Source organism: Pseudophryne corroboree, chromosome 2 (assembly GCF_028390025.1).
Source record: "Pseudophryne corroboree isolate aPseCor3 chromosome 2, aPseCor3.hap2, whole genome shotgun sequence".
Classification (NCBI taxonomy): Eukaryota; Metazoa; Chordata; class Amphibia; order Anura; family Myobatrachidae; genus Pseudophryne; species Pseudophryne corroboree.
In genome coordinates, this window is record NC_086445.1 from 190,779,594 (window position 1) to 190,796,109 (window position 16,516).

Genomic DNA, 16,516 nt, shown 5'->3' on the forward strand with positions numbered 1-16,516 from the left:
TAGCAACTTTTTGCTGCCCGTGCGATCAACTAGACGCCGCCTATGGGAAAGGGGTTTTTTGCATAGCAAAGCTGCGAACGCTTGTACAGCCGAGCTATGCAAAAACATTTTGTGCAGTTTCTGAGTAGCTCTGGAATTACTTATCCGCTGCGATGTATTCAGCCTGTCAGGTCCCGGAATTGATGTCAGACACCGCCTGGACACGCCTGCGTTCGCTGCACCACTCCCAGAAAACGGTCCGTTGACCCCCCCGGAACGCCTTTCTCATGTCAATCTTCTTGCGATCGCGGCAGCGATCGCATTCTTTGTTCTTCTTGTCGTTGCCCAGCGACGGCTGTGCATGCGCAGAACCGACCGTTCGCACCGCTGCGAAAAACAGCAGCGTGCGAACGGGTCGGAATGACCCCCTATGTGTGTAGTGGACACCCACGAGTGGGAATAGCCTCTGTGAGCCGGTATTCCAGCTGTCGGGATTCCAGCGTCGGTATCCTGACCGCCCGATCCCGACAGCGGGCAAATTGATTGCCTCCCCGGACAGCAACTATTTGTGCAGATTTATCAAAAACTATTTTCACCGTTGGAATCTTCAGCAGAGAAATCTACATTTAATACGCACAAGTCATATTTCAGTGATGACACATCAGGGGGTGGTTTACTAACAGTGTAAGTGCTACCACTCTCAGAGGATCAGTGCTTTTTTATTTTTATTTTATTCTTACTAAACTGGACAAGTTTACATAAATCAAAGCTATATCTTCATATTAAACATTCTGTGAGCTTTCCATACTACTCATTAAATAGACAATGCTGGTTGTGGTATATATGTAGTCTGTACTATATGTTTTACATGATAACCATGGATGTATAATATTACATACCAAAGGTGTATCAGCTGGTCTTTACAAGTACCATGTATTCCAGGTGTCACTGGACAGAAAAAGGTTAATAATATATTCAGGCATCAAGCGCTGTTACCATTGTTTCATTATCCTCTGCAGTTTGCATCTGCCCTCTGTCTGCTTTTCCAGTTCACTGTTCTCATTTCTTTTCTTTCCCCTCCCCCATCATTGACTTCGCTCTCGGCTTAGTTCCCCACTGCCTGTAACCCACCGTTCTCCCGTTTCTGAACAGGGAATGGTATCCTTAGGTAATGTAAGGGTTGTTTTTCAGGTAAGTGTCCAGTTCTGCTATTTAATAATTTTTTTACCTGGTTCATTTTGGACACTCAGCGGTTAATGAAGTAAATGTGCTGCCAAAGCCTAAGATGTTCTGCTGACATCTAGTGGAATGGAAAATAAATGCTAGTATAGCACTGCTGCTGTGCGAGCTTCTACTGTGCTCTGCTACACAACCAAGGCAGGCATGCTCCATAGAACAGTGTGGCGTAAAATAAATCCAATTGGAATGATTTAGGAGAAGTTACAGTATAAAGTAAAGTTGTTATATAGTGTGCCTGTTGCCTATAATAGAAGCAGCTGTTCTGAACATAGAAGCTGATTTTTAAAAATGATTGCCCCTCCCCCATATTGGATCTTATTCAGTAAGGATTGCAAAATTTGCGTATCGCAATCTGGACGATTATCGAACTGCTGCGCATGTGCAGCGTTTGCATGGCGCATGTGTGAGTAATAATAGCGACAGAAAATGCGTACACATAGTGATCGCAATGCAGACCCTGTTTGACTGATAGGAAGACAGCGTTTCTGGGCAGAAACCTGCCAATTTCTGGGGGTGTCTGAAAAAACGCAGGCGTGCCCAGGCGTTGTTAAGGAGGGCCTCTGATGTCAGCGATGATCACTTCCAGCATCTTGTGTCGCAAGAATTGTGGATGACCTTGCCTAGTGGAGATAGGAAAAATCTTTGATGTTCCGGTAATTGCGTATGGTTTTGAGATCAGCCCGCATGTTGTGATGCATTTACAATTTCTGCAATGAGCATTTTTTCTCTATTTCTGGGCGGCAACTATTTGATCGCAGCAACTGCTTTTTTGCAGAACTGCAATCCTTACTGAATAAGGGCCCTCATTCCGAGTTGATCGGTCGCAAGGCGAATTTAGCAGAGTTACACACGCTAAGCCGCCGCCTACTTGGAGTGAATCTTAGCTTCTTAAAATTGCGACCGATGTATTCGCAATATTGCGATTACTAACTACTTAGCAGTTTCAGAGTAGCTCCAGACTTACTCTGCCTGTGCGATCAGTTCAGTGCTTGTCGTTCCTGGTTGACGTCACAAACACACCCAGCGTTCGCCCAGGCACTCCCACCGTTTCCCCGGCCACTCCTGCGTTTTTTCCGGAAACGGTAGCGTTTTCAGCCACACGCCCCTGAAACGCCGTGTTTCCGCCCAGTAACACCCATTTCCTGTCAATCACATTACGATCGCCGGAGCGAAGAAAAAGCCGTGAGTAAAAATACTTTCTTCATAGTAAAGTTACTTGGCGCAGTCGCAGTGCGAACATTGCGCATGCGTACTAAGCGGATTTTCACTGCGATGCGATGAAAAATACCGAGCGAACAACTCGGAATGAGGGCCAAGGTTCATAATTAATAAATACCACGCAGAGACAGGGATGGTGGCAGTGCAAATATTTTGGATATGCATGCACCCACAGCACGCACAGGGTTGCCTCCTATGTGGACAAATCTTCATAAATATGCAACCTGTATCCAGTGACATAACTGAGATACATAAAGTGTAAAACATGACTGGACAACATGATATGCTCTGGAAGATCACAACTGGCTCTAGGTTACAGAACAGTGCCACACAATTATTTTAAGGCAACTTATTTATCAACCCCCTTTTTCCTGAAAATAATTTGAAAACAGCCCTTAAGAATAAGGGCCACTTGAGAAAAGCCTAAAGCAGAAGATATCAGATATATCTCCTGCAGACTGCAGTACCCATTGGGGCAGATGTATTAACCTGGAGAAGGCATAAGGAAGTGATAAACCAGAGACAAATGCAAGGTGATAAAGGCACCAGCCAATCAGTTCCAATATGTAAATTAACAGTTAGGATCTGATTGGCTGGTGCGTGTATCACCTTGCACATATCACTGGTTTATCACTTCCTTATGCTTTCTCCAGGTTAATACATCTGCCCCATTATTCTCAATGGGGCCTGCATTTTGGTAGGGTGACCATAATATCCCTTTGATCTGGGACACACATGATTTACACAGGTTCTGTGGCTGGCTAAAACCAGGTGAAATTCAGGCTAGAGTTAAGCTAACTACAGAACCTGTATGAATCATAGCTTTCCAGATTAAAGGGATATTATGGTCACCCTAATTTTGGCCCAGTTTAGCTTAGCTTTTCAGAGCTTGGTTCCATTAGCTAAACCATCTTCAGAAGGTGTCAGCCGCTACAGTATCATCGGAGATGGCTGTTTGGCAGGCAGTCTGTGCACCTGGACAGCCTCTTTTTGGACACACTCTCCTGGTAGGCAAAGTTTAACAAGTAGCCCTGTTATGAGCTAACAAGTGCAAATTCACTCATTATCAGGTGAATATACTGATAAATAATAAATAGGCAAGAAAAAAAGAAAAACTATTCCCCCAGCACACTGAAAAGGATCAGCAATTAGATTTGAACACTACATGATAATAGAAATATAGAGATCTCAGTTGCATATTTGCAAAGATGATTACGCTCCCATGCCGATCAAGGCATCTCTGTTTCTGGCGGTCCTTAATGCAACGTAATAATAGCCCCCACTTTCGTTCATAATTGCATATTGTTATGGTACATGATAATAGCACATATATGAATATATCTAAGTTGAGAGTCAGCTAACCTGGAAGCACCCCAGGATCCTCCAAATGGCACTACAAGGACCAACATGCCCTCCAAATGTTGGTCCCATCCATGCCTCTCAGAACAGTAATATAAAATTGTGGTTGCTCAATCAATTTAATGTTCCTTCACAGGTGCAAGAAAGGGAGGGGTTATTCCAGACAAGAAAAAAAAAAGGAAAACATCTTCTCTCAGCACACTGAAAAGGATCAGCAATGAGATTTGAATACTACATGATAATAGAAATACAGAGATCACAATAAATAGGCCTATAAGCATCAGATCACATTGTAGAACATTTGCTTGACCGGTCCATTTGTGTGCCCCATAGGCAAATATAAGAATGTGTAGGTATATTAGTATTTAAGCTTGTTAGTCAAACCAGGTCATCACCACCATCTAATTAATGATATAATATAGCAGCAATGGTGGTTCCAGCAATGTTAAAAAACATAAAACAGTTCAAAGAAATGGCAGCTGATGCAAAGTTGTGTGCAGAAAGTACCTGACTACAGAAGTCATACACAACTCAGTCGCATTTCCACCTGCTGAAAGGGTGTAACAGGGTGGTTCCAGGGCATTCACACACAGATTAAGTTTAGCGAGAATGTAGAGAGTGTGTTGGCAGAATTGAGGCTATGCCGAGTTGAGCTTAAGCAGAGCTATGCCTGTTTTCAGATGGATCTCTAGCACCAAGGATATATGGCAGATGCTGAAACGCACTGATAAAGATGGTGCCTATCAGCACCATAACAAGGCTGCAAGGCGTCCTGTGCCTACCATGCCCCCTGGCCATTCGTGGCACAAAGAAGGTGGGGCCACCAGTGTTGATGATGTAACAAAATGGGCAGGGTCACTGGTGCCGGCAGCTGCAGCATTGCCCGTAGTGTCTTTCGAACGCTCTGGGGGGCTGCAGAGACTGCAGGGTGCCTGCCTGGAACGTCTGATAGAAGCTCTGGCCCATGCTGTAGCAGAGTTCCTGACTGCAGGATGCTGTTCTAGGCACCTTGCTAGCCAAATGCAAAGAATGTGGGGCAGCAACGGTGCCACCCACAGAGTCCTATGCTTACACACCCCTAGTTACAGCCCTGGCGGCTATACCAAGCATATGCAGTCACATAGATGTGTACAACTTTGCATATGGGAGAACTTATGCATTTAGTTCTGTCCACTCAATGTGGTGGCAATTGCAGTTGGCTTGCGTTCAACTCTTCATCGGGGGCTCGCTGACAACTTTTAGCCTGGGGGACAAATGCAATCAAGTGGCCTCTGAGTTTTTACCTGCACATGTCAACGGCAAATCGCATTTAGCAAAAAAACTGCATTCATGGTTTATCTGATTACCCCCTCCATTCTGTCCTATTACCCTTGCATAACTTTTTGATTGCCCTCTCCATTGAACCCTGGATAGCTCTCTGTTAGCCCTTCGATGGTTGTCTTATCAAGCATTATCTGCATATCTCCCTGATTGCTGCCTTCATAGCTGTCTCTCACTGCCAGTCCCTTCAATATAACACTAACCCCCTTGCAGCATGCACTGACCCCCTCACAGCTCACTCACTGATTTCTTCACTGCTCCCCTAACAGCACCCACTGTCCACCTCAGAGCACTCACTCAGAATCCTCCTTGCCTGCCACCCGCAGGATCCTGCTATCACACCAGCGGTAGTATCCTGACCATCAGGATGCCGCTGACTGCCTTCTGACCACCAGCATCCCAAGCGCCTGGTTCCCAATGCCATTACCCTCCGCAGCCAGCCATGCACATGTGGCTGTGGGTGGCCCCAGATTACAAAAACTGTACTGGCCCGAAGTAGGAATTCTCAACTCCAGTCCCAAAATACCCTGAAACACTGACCTGTTGGTGGTATCTTTCATCATGTACAAGTGAGTTCATCTATTTTGATGATCAGTAATTATCCCACCTGTTCTCACAGAGCGTAATCCGGAAAATATGACCTGTTGATGATACTTGGAATGTAGGTAAATACCTCTGGTTTGTAGATCTATTAACGAGTTGGTGTCCAAAGCAATAGGGTGCATTGGAGTGTTGCCTATTCAGACTGAAGCCTGGTCCAGTGCTAGGCTTATTTCTACTTTTAGGGGTCTATTTACTAAGCCTTGGATGGAGATAAAGTCGCTGGAGATAAAGTACCAGCCAATCGGATCCTAACTCATTTTCAAACACAGCTTCTGGCATAGCAGTTAGGAGCTGATTGGCTGGTACTTTATCTCCGTCTACGTTATCTCCATCCAGAGCTTAGTAAATAGACCTCTTAATTCCGACCAGTATCAACCGATAGAATCCTGGCAGAAGTAAAACATTGAATACAGTATGTAGCATTTCCATATCCCAGGACTGATTAGCAATCAATTCACTTTCCCCTTTACAAGATGACCTTATAGTTCTTTGCACATAGATCTATAATGACCTTCTGCTTACACTTTCCAGTGCATTAACCTTCTTGGAGCACTTTCACTGCAATAAGCAGCTCTTCAGGCTTTTATGTTTTTTTAAAGAATGGGCTACTTTAACCTATTTAATATGTGTCTCTGCTTTAAATTTTAATACACTCCAGTTTCAGGTCATAAATGATCACTGTTGAAAGAAAAGCACTAAAATGGTACTAAACACAAAATCTGTGCACAGGTTATAATTGTAATATATTATCATTCAAATCTGGTCTAGAAGAGCCGTTTTCTCTGTCAGTCTAATAAGCCTGTTTCACTGACAAGTCAAACTGGGCACACACATCCCGGGACCACATCAAGCATTAAAGTGACTGTAGCTCCCATCACAAATGCACTGACAACTAAATTCAGAGCAGTTTCAGTTAAAAGATCATTTGTGACCCCACACACAGCATAATAACAATCTGTCATACTAGATCAGAGCAGAAGATTCCAATCACGCACATTAACGACTGTAAAGATGACTTATTTTAAACTACACACAATTGTTTCAATTCAAACTTGGAGAAAATTTAGCATCTATTCTATTGATTGCAAATGATCAGTTGTGTTTCACTAACTAAATAATATTGGGCACTAGACATTCAGTGATTACGATGGTTGATATGAATCATAACGTTAAAAAATTAATGATAAATCGTTTATATCTTCCAGTGTGTAAGCATCAACGATGAATGAAGCGCGGCCCCGCGATCGTTCATTGTTGATCTATCCGCGTTTATACAGTACATGCAAGCCAATTTGGACGATATATCGTCCAAATTGGTCATCAATACCGTCCAGTGTGGAGGACCCTCAAGTAGGAAGTTAAGTAGATAACAATCCGGATGATGGGCTCAAACTATATGTGGCCCATTTTACACTGTTAAGCCCAGTACACACTAAAGAGATGTGTGCTGAGCGATCTGTCACAGACCACTCAGCACACATCTCTCCCCCCGCTCAGCACACAGTGCGATGTGCTGAGCGAGGGAGGGGGGACAGGTGGCCGCTCATTTCACCAAGCAGGTGAAATGAGTGATGTGCAAGATTGTGCCTGCATGCAGGTCAATCTAGCACCAGCGATAGCGACGCACAGGGACGCGCATCGCCTTCGCTGGGGGGCATACGCACGAGAGATCCATGCTTAAAATCTGAGCAATCTAGTCAGATTGCTTAGATTTTAAGAACTGATCTCACTGTGTGTACCTCCTGTTAGAAGCTCATTGAACAAACAGAAGATTTTGCATACACTGTACAAATTTACCTTGCTCTAATTGGTTAGTTTGTCCAAACATTGTGCCTAGTTTGTGAGCCAAAAGCAATCCAGTCAGAGGAAAAGCTGGGTTAAGTGATACCACAACCCCATTTAAAAAAGAAAAAAGATTAGTGCAGTTTGGCCACTCACACTTGCCACGCCAAAGGAAAACTTTGTACAATGGGGGTCATGATTGCACGTAGCAACTTTTTGCTGCCCGTGCGATCAACTAGACGCCGCCTATGGGGGAGTGGATTTTTGCATAGCAAGGCTGCAAACGCTTGTGCAGCCCTGCTATGCAAAAAAAGTTTTGTGGAGAAGTAGACTAGGGTAAGAGTTACTCACCCTGTGCAATCACTTCAGCATTGCAGGTCCCGGAATTGACATCAGACATCCGCCCTCCAAACGCCTCGACACGCCTGCGTTCGGATCTCCACGCCCAGAAAACGGTGAGTTGACGCCCGGATCCGCCTTCCTCCTGTCAATCTTCTTGCAGTCGCCGCTGCGGACACTTTCTTCGTTGGAGGCGTCGCTGCCTGGCGAAGGCTGTCACCAGGCAGTGACATGCCTGCTACACATGCACAATTCCGACCCGAATGCACGGCTGTGAAGAAGCGCAGCGTGCGATCGGGTCAGAATAACCCCCCAATGTGTGGATACAATAATATTCCCCAAGAAGCACATCTTGTCAGCCAATGTGGTTATTTTGTTACTTGATATTGTCCTGCATCACGACATGTGTTCAAATAAATTATCAAGATTTGATCAGATTGTATTAATCACTGAGATAATCCACAGATCCAGTCATTTGGACAAAGGAACCAAATCTGCAATTGTATGGGTAATAAAAACATGGGCCCTCATTCCGAGTTGTTCGCTCGGTATTTTTCATCGCATCGCAGTGAAAATCCGCTTAGTACGCATGCGCAATGTTCGCACTGCGACTGCGCCAAGTAACTTTACTATGAAGAAAGTAATTTTACTCACGGCTTTTTCTTCGCTCCGGCGATCGTAATGTGATTGACAGGAAATGGGTGTTACTGGGCGGAAACACGGCGTTTCAGGGGCGTGTGGCTGAAAACGCTACCGTTTCCGGAAAAAACGCAGGAGTGGCCGGGGAAACGGTGGGAGTGCCTGGGCGAACGCTGGGTGTGTTTGTGACGTCAACCAGGAACGACAAGCACTGAAATGATCGCACAGGCAGAGTAAGTCTGGAGCTACTCAGAAACTGCTAAGTAGTTAGTAATCGCAATATTGCGAATACATCGGTCGCAATTTTAAGAAGCTAAGATTCACTCCCAGTAGGCGGCGGCTTAGCGTGTGTAACTCTGCTAAATTCGCAATGCGACCGATCAACTCGGAATGAGGGCCATTGGCCCTCATTCCGAGTTGTTCGCTCGGTATTTTTCATCGCATCGCAGTGAAAATCCGCTTAGTACGCATGCGCAATGTTCGCACTGCGACTGCGCCAAGTAACTTTACTATGAAGAAAGTAATTTTACTCACGGCTTTTTCTTCGCTCCGGCGATCGTAATGTGATTGACAGGAAATGGGTGTTACTGGGCGGAAACACGGCGTTTCAGGGGCGTGTGGCTGAAAACGCTACCGTTTCCGGAAAAAATGCAGGAGTGGCCGGGGAAACGGTGGGAGTGCCTGGGCGAACGCTGGGTGTGTTTGTGACGTCAACCAGGAACGATAAGCACTGAAATGATCGCACAGGCAGAGTAAGTCTGGAGCTACTCAGAAACTGCTAAGTAGTTAGTAATCGCAATATTGCGAATACATCGGTCGCAATTTTAAGAAGCTAAGATTCACTCCCAGTAGGCGGCGGCTTAGCGTGTGTAACTCTGCTAAATTCGCCTTGCGACCGATCAACTCGGAATGAGGGCCATTATTAGAACTGTTGATAGCTTATGTTGAGCCCATGATGAAAAAAATAAATTTCTGCTTCAGAGACCTGTATTGGATTTATTGCTGAAATGTGTTATATCAGGGCCGTAATAAGGGTGTGTGTGTGGAGGGGGGGGGGGGCATGTGCCCCGGGTGCAGGATTCGAGGGGGCGCCAAGGAGTTACAGAGGAGCAGGATTTTTTTGTTTTGTTTTTTTACCGGCAGTGCTGTGCTGCTCCAGTGAGATAGCAGACAGCTCCCAGGGCAATGTATCTGACCCACCTGTTTGCCCGCAGCTAGCTCTGGCACTGAGCAGGTGAGCTCCAGTACCTGGGATCTCTCCTATGTTGGCTTCTGTCTTAAGCGCTCTTCTTTGCCATGCAGTGCTGCGACTAGCGTGCAGTGCACAGTACAAGCTGTAGAAGCGCACTGTGCTCCCAGTTAGCAGTATCAACCTCCGCTTTGCCTCCCAGATGGAGGGATTTGGTGTAGCTTGGGGTGTAGTACAGTGATGTAGTGTACCATATAGGTTATGTAGTGTAGTAATGTATTGCAGTGATGTGGTGTAGCATATAAGGGGATGTAGTGTAGTGATGTAGTGTAGCATATAGGGTATGTAGTGCAGTTCTTAGGGGCATGTAGTGTAGTGATGTAGTTCAGCGTGTAGGAGATGTAGTATAGTGATGTAGTGTAGCATATACGGTATGGATTACAGTGCATAGGGGCGTGTAGTGATGTATTATAGTGATGTAGTGCAGTGGATAGAGGAATGTAGTGCAATGATGAGGTGTTATGATATAGTGCAATGTATGAGGAAACACAGAGGAGCATGTAGTTGAACACGCTTGTGGGGCATGTAATACATGGGGCATCTGAGGCACATAGGGGAATATTATCCAGTAGTATCCCCTTTTTTCCAAATTTTTGATAATCTGATAATTTTAGTCTGATAGGTGTTTTTGTTTGTTTTGTGCTTTGTTTTTTTGGGGGGGAGGGCGTCAAATTACTGCCTTGCCCCGGGTGACGTCGGCCCTGGTTATGTACACAGCACTTTATACAATAATCCAATGAAAATCTTTAAATCCCATTGTAGTAGAATTATGTTTTATGATTAAAGACAAAAGGAGTTGCACGGTCCCTGCAGGGATGAGTTTACAATCTGCATTGGTAGTCACATAAAGGTGAAAAGGAGAAGGATGAGTGATGCAGACTGCAAGAGGTAAGTGTTTTTATGTCTGTGCTGTGTCCTAGCCTAATACGAGCCATACATCAGATTCCCTGATGCAGATCAGCAATTAAAAATGGCGATCAGTGGCATCAATGATCAGCGATTGACCAGGGAATCAGGTATAAGAATCCCTGACTCACCAATCCTGATAATTTTTTGTTCGAAATTGTCGAATCGAGGATTTCCAACATGTTGGATTTCCCTGATCCCCTGACCTGGGCATCAGGAGAACAGGGAATTGCCCAGACATTCAGTGTTGGACATGGGCACGAAGAGCTCACTGGGTAATGCAAAGGTAAGGGCCCATGTTTCCGGGGTGTGGCCATTTACAGTGGGTTGTGGTCAGCTCCCCAAAAAACTTAGACAGCCATTATAGACAATTCAACTGACCCTCTAGCAGAATAACAATGTATAATTTCAGTGCACTGTTCGGAACCTGACATTTGAGGAAGAGGTCTAGCCCGCAGGCAGTGGGACCCACCAGGGATTTCTCCTGTACCCCTGTGGGCCAGTCCAACCCTGCCAACATTACCCTGATGTATGAGCCCTTTAAGATGTCATATGTTAAAAAGGGATTTGCTTGATGAGTGATTATAAACACTTAAATGGCCTGTTACCAATTACCAATCTATTCTTGTCCCCAGAGAGCACAGTCAGGACCAATTTTACGATACAGCCAAATAATTGTTTGGTGGAATCGCTGTCACATTTACAGTAATATAATTGTTTGCCAAAATCTTATTTTTGGCACCTATGCTGAGTAACCAGATTGGAGGGGACACAACTACATGAAGGACCTAACCAGATTTACTATTTGTCACACTCAAGGTCTGATCAATACCAGTCAAATGCTGATCCATACTGACAGTCTTCCTAGGCCCATACTCATTGAGATTTGTGGCCTAATGAGTCCATGACAAACACGCCATATATGTGCACCATTAAGCCTCAATAGCGTGTGCTCTCACTCTGTTTATACAAATAGATTGCAGACTAATCTGTCTGCTCCTTCTGTTCTCTAAATGCATTTTAAATTGCTGAAGAACGGTAAAGATGATAGAAAAGACAGATATCCATGTTAAGAAATAACAAGGTAGACATATTTACATCAAATTACCAGTATAATGCATATGTTGTTTTATGTACTAAATAAATAGTCATTCACGTTCATTTATAGTGATGTCCTCTATGAGCAATGCATTAAATATGTTTTCAATAAAACAGCAATTCAGATATTGAAAGACGTCCGGCAACTGGAAAAAGGGAAGAAATGCAGAGAAACTGGTCAATGTTACCAATGTGAAATAAAGGGAGGAAAGTAAATTTCCAGGGGAAACTTTTCATTACACTGGAAATGCCCCTGGCAGCAGGGCAGTACTTTCTGTGCTATGGAATAAAGAAAGTGGGAAAAGCAAGCAGATTTCTAGCAGATTAAACACCAAAATTACTGGACTACATCAAATATTGTGACATATGCTCAGAGTTATCAAGCCTGGGAGAGTGCTAAATTGCACGGTGATAAAGTACCAACCAACCAGCTCCCAACTGCCATGTTACAGGCTGTGTTAGAAAAAGGACAGGAGCTGATTGGTTGGTACTTTATCACCATGCTATGTATCACTCTCCAAGGTCTGATAAAACTGTGCCATAATGTTTTAATTTTTCTTTAATTGCAGCCATTTAAACTGGTATACGCATTGGTTTATTATGTAATCTGCCAAAAAAAAACCTCATCCTCGGCAGTAGCTGTAATCTGACCTTGACCAATACTTTTAGCTGAACACATATTGGGGGTCATTCAGAGTTGTTCGCTCGCTGCCGATTTTCGCAGTGCAGCGATCACGTGAAAAAATGGCATTTCTGCGCATGCGTATGCCCTGCAATGCGCACGCGTGACGTACGGATACAAAGCCCTTTGTGGTTGTGCTCAGGTTCTAGCAAAGTTTTCCTTCGCACTGGCGGATGCTAGAAAATTGACAGGAAGGGGGCGTTTCTGGGTGTCAACTGACCGTTTTCAGGGAGTGTTTGCAAAAACTCAGGCATGTCCGAAAAAACGCAGGCGTGGCTGGGCAGGTATGTGACGTCAAATCCAGACACGAATAGGCTGAAGTGATCGCAAGCGCTGAGTAGGTTCACAGCTACTCAGAAACTGCACAAACTGTTTTTGCACAGCTCGGCTGCACATGCGTTCACACTTCTGCTAAGCTAAAATACACTCCCCAGTGGGCGGCGGCATAGCGTTGGCACGGCTGCTAAAACTAGCTAGCGAGCGATCAACTCGGAATGACCTCCATTGTACCATCCAGGTACGCTGCATACAAATACTCAGGTGAAATAAAACTGTGACAAATGATATATAGATGGTCCCAACTTCCATGATTTTATTTAAGTCATAAATGAGATTCCAACCAGCTGTATATTTAGAGAAAATTAAATTGAATATTTGAAATGAAATAACATGATAGTAGGTAGCCATGTGTGCTTGCATGGAATCACTTCTGGAAAGCGCAAAGTCGGCATAGCCCATGTATCAATATCCAAAAACAATTGCTCCAAAGTTCTGCAATTTTGGAGCTTCAATAAAAACATTGTTTGAGATGAAATCGTTCAAAACCAACTTAAATATTTTAAAAAGGGGGAAAATAAATCCTGGTCTTTTGTATGCAGGCATGTTCCAGTCTTTTGGGGATGATAACACACCATGTTTAAAGATTGCCTTGAGCAGCTGTCAGCTACATATATGCCTGTGTACCTGGCTGCTCATAAAATCGGCATAGCATAATGCTGAAGATTTTCTTTATTGCAACTCTTAAATTCATACAAAATAATGTAAGCAGGGTCAATTTCAGTACACATCTGATTTTTTTATGTGTGAATAATGCCCCTTTAAATGAAAGCATGTGTGGCTTTGCGAACAGTGAATCTGTAAGAATAATGCCGTTCTTACTGTAAAATCTGTATTGCATCATCTGAGTACAAGATGATTCAGCTATTGTTACCAACATGAGTTTGTGAATTGCAACAATATTGTCGCCTTGTTGTAAAATCCATATATTGGGCCAACTCTTTCCCTCACCCCTGACCTCCTGACCCCTAGCTGGCCCCAGGACAGGTTTGACCAGGTCACAGGCTGACCATGAGCCAATAAGACACCCCTTATTAACATAAAACATGGGTTAGGTGGCAAATTGACAGATTATAACTTGGGCATTATTACAGGGGCTGTAGAGGAACATGGTCAGTCCAAGGATTTTAAGATCCCTCAGGGCCTGCGCTTTAGCTCACCACTGAAACTAACACTGACCTATAACACAATAAGATGTATAAATGATGGGATATGATCAAGTATCACCCACAGGGGAACAAAGGCAGCTGACAACAGAGGAGCTGATCTCTCCACCTGCAGTTTCTCAATTATTGTTAAAAATTCTTTGCTGTTGCACAGTGTGTTCATTGACTTAGATGCAGCAGGGTTTGGAAGTTTTTTTTAGGAGTAAAGCTTCATAATCATTTAAGGCTTTGTGATTGAATATAGCACATTCAGGTCGGCAGAGTTATTTGGAATTTTTATTTAGTTTTTTTATTAAAATACGAATACATTTCAGATTTGCCATCTATATCGCTGCAATGAGTAGACAATTTTTTTCATGGCTACTTCCTTCTATACAGCTGCTTTCACTGTGGCTACATTATAAATGTTTCCCTTGAGCAACAATACCAGTCTTTTGGGCCTACAAGCAGTATCGGACTGGGGCATGAAGAGCCCACCAGGGAAATGCAGTGGTAGGGGCCCATGTTTAAGGGTGTGGCTAGGCTCCAGTGGGGGTGTGGCCAACCACCACAGAGGTTTGGCTAACCATTAGAGAGTGTTTGGATGGGCCCTTTGATAAGTATATATATATATATATATATATATATATATGTAGAAAATACACCATAGCCCTGTGCAGTATAATGTAACAAATTAATAATGTATAAATAAGTAACATAGTAACATAGTATCTAAGGTTGAAAAAAGACAATTGTCTATCGAGTTCAACCTATTTGTGGTGTCCTATGCAGGATTATTTGGTATAAAATTTTGACTGATGCTGATGTCTGCCGTTACGTTTTATCCCTCTTTTTTATAACTATAGTGCGTGACTATGCACCATAACCCTGGATATCCTTATCCATTAGGAATTTATCTCTTATATTCTTAAAGGTGTTGACTGAGTCCGCCATTACAACTCCCTCAGGCAGGGAATTCCAAACACGTATCGTCCTTACTGTGAAAAAGCCTTTACGCCGTATTGTGGGAAATCTCCTCTCCTCTAACTTGAGCGAGTGTCCACGAGTTCTCTGTGTTGATCTAACCAAAAACAGGTCCTGCGCAAGATCTGTATATTGTCCCCTTATATATTTGAAGGTGTTGATCATGTCCCCTCTTAGTCTCCTCTTTTGCCTAGCCTTGCAAGCCTTTCCTCGTATTCCAGTGTCTCCATGCCCTTAATTAGTTTGGTCGCCCACCTCTGAACCTTTTCTAGCTCCAGGATACCAGGATATCCATTTTGTAGTATGGTGCCCAGTAGAATTGAATAGAATTACACAGTATTCAGGGTGTGTCCTGAGTCCTCACTACTGATTTATACAACGGGAGTATTACACTCTCGTCCCTAGCATCAATTCCCCGTTTTATGCATGCTAATATCTTATTAGCCTTCTTTGCTGCAATCCTACTTTGGGTACTACTGCTTAGTTTGCTATTTATGAGGACACCTTTTCCAGTACAGAATGCCCTAATTTTACCCCATTTAGTATGTGTTATTTTTGTTCTTGTTACCACAGTGCATTACCTTACACTTGTCTGTATTGAAGTGCATTCTCCATTTCGCTGCCCATGCTTCTAATTTAACTAAGTCGTTCTGAAGCGACTCAGCATCCCCCTCCGTATTTATAACTTTACACAATTTGGTGTCATCTGCAAAAATTGACACCATGCTCTCTAGACCTTCTGTTAGGTTGTTAATAAAATATTGAACACTAGCGGTCCTAATACTGAGCCTTGTGGCACACCACTTAATACTTCAGTCCAATTTGAAAAGGATCCATTAACCAGAACGTGCTGCTTCCTATTATCTAACCAATTTTTGATCCAAGTGCATATTGTGCTACCTAGCCCTATTTCTTGTAGATAAGTCTCATGTGTGGTACAGTGTCGAAAGCTTTCGCAAAGTCTAAAAAGATTACATCCACCTCTTTACTCTGATCTAAGTTTGCATTTACTGTTTCATAAATGCCAAGTAAGTTGGTTTGACAGGATCTGTCCTTCACAAATCCATGTTGACTAGGATATAGTCTGGAACCTAATCCCTAGAGGAGGAGGTGGGCCCACAGGCAGCGGGGCCCACCGGGGGGTTCCTCTGTTCCCCTGTGGGCCAGTCCAACCCTGCCTACAACATTGTATAAACCACATAGTTAATATTATAATTCATACTGTATTTCCAATATAATAATATTAATAATAATAATAATTATTAAAGTCCTGACATAGCGCACAGTGCTGTACATTGAGGGGATCATTACACAATCAAATGACAAACAATGACATGGACCTGAAGGTATTTATTAACATTTACCTACAGTATATAGCTCTAGCATATTCCATTTAGGAAGGTAAAGGTGTTCCTGCCCAAACAAGCTCACAATAAGAGCTATAGGGAACACTCAATATAACCTAGGGTGATAGTTAATGTACCTACTGTCGTTTAGGGTACATGGAGCTACTGAAGGGCACAACATGATCAGCCGCTAATAAAGCAGCCACTGGCGACCGGTAGGTTGCGCAATACAGAAACAATGAGAGCACACAAAGTAGAGACCTGAAACATGAACCAGTCACTGCAGAAATGT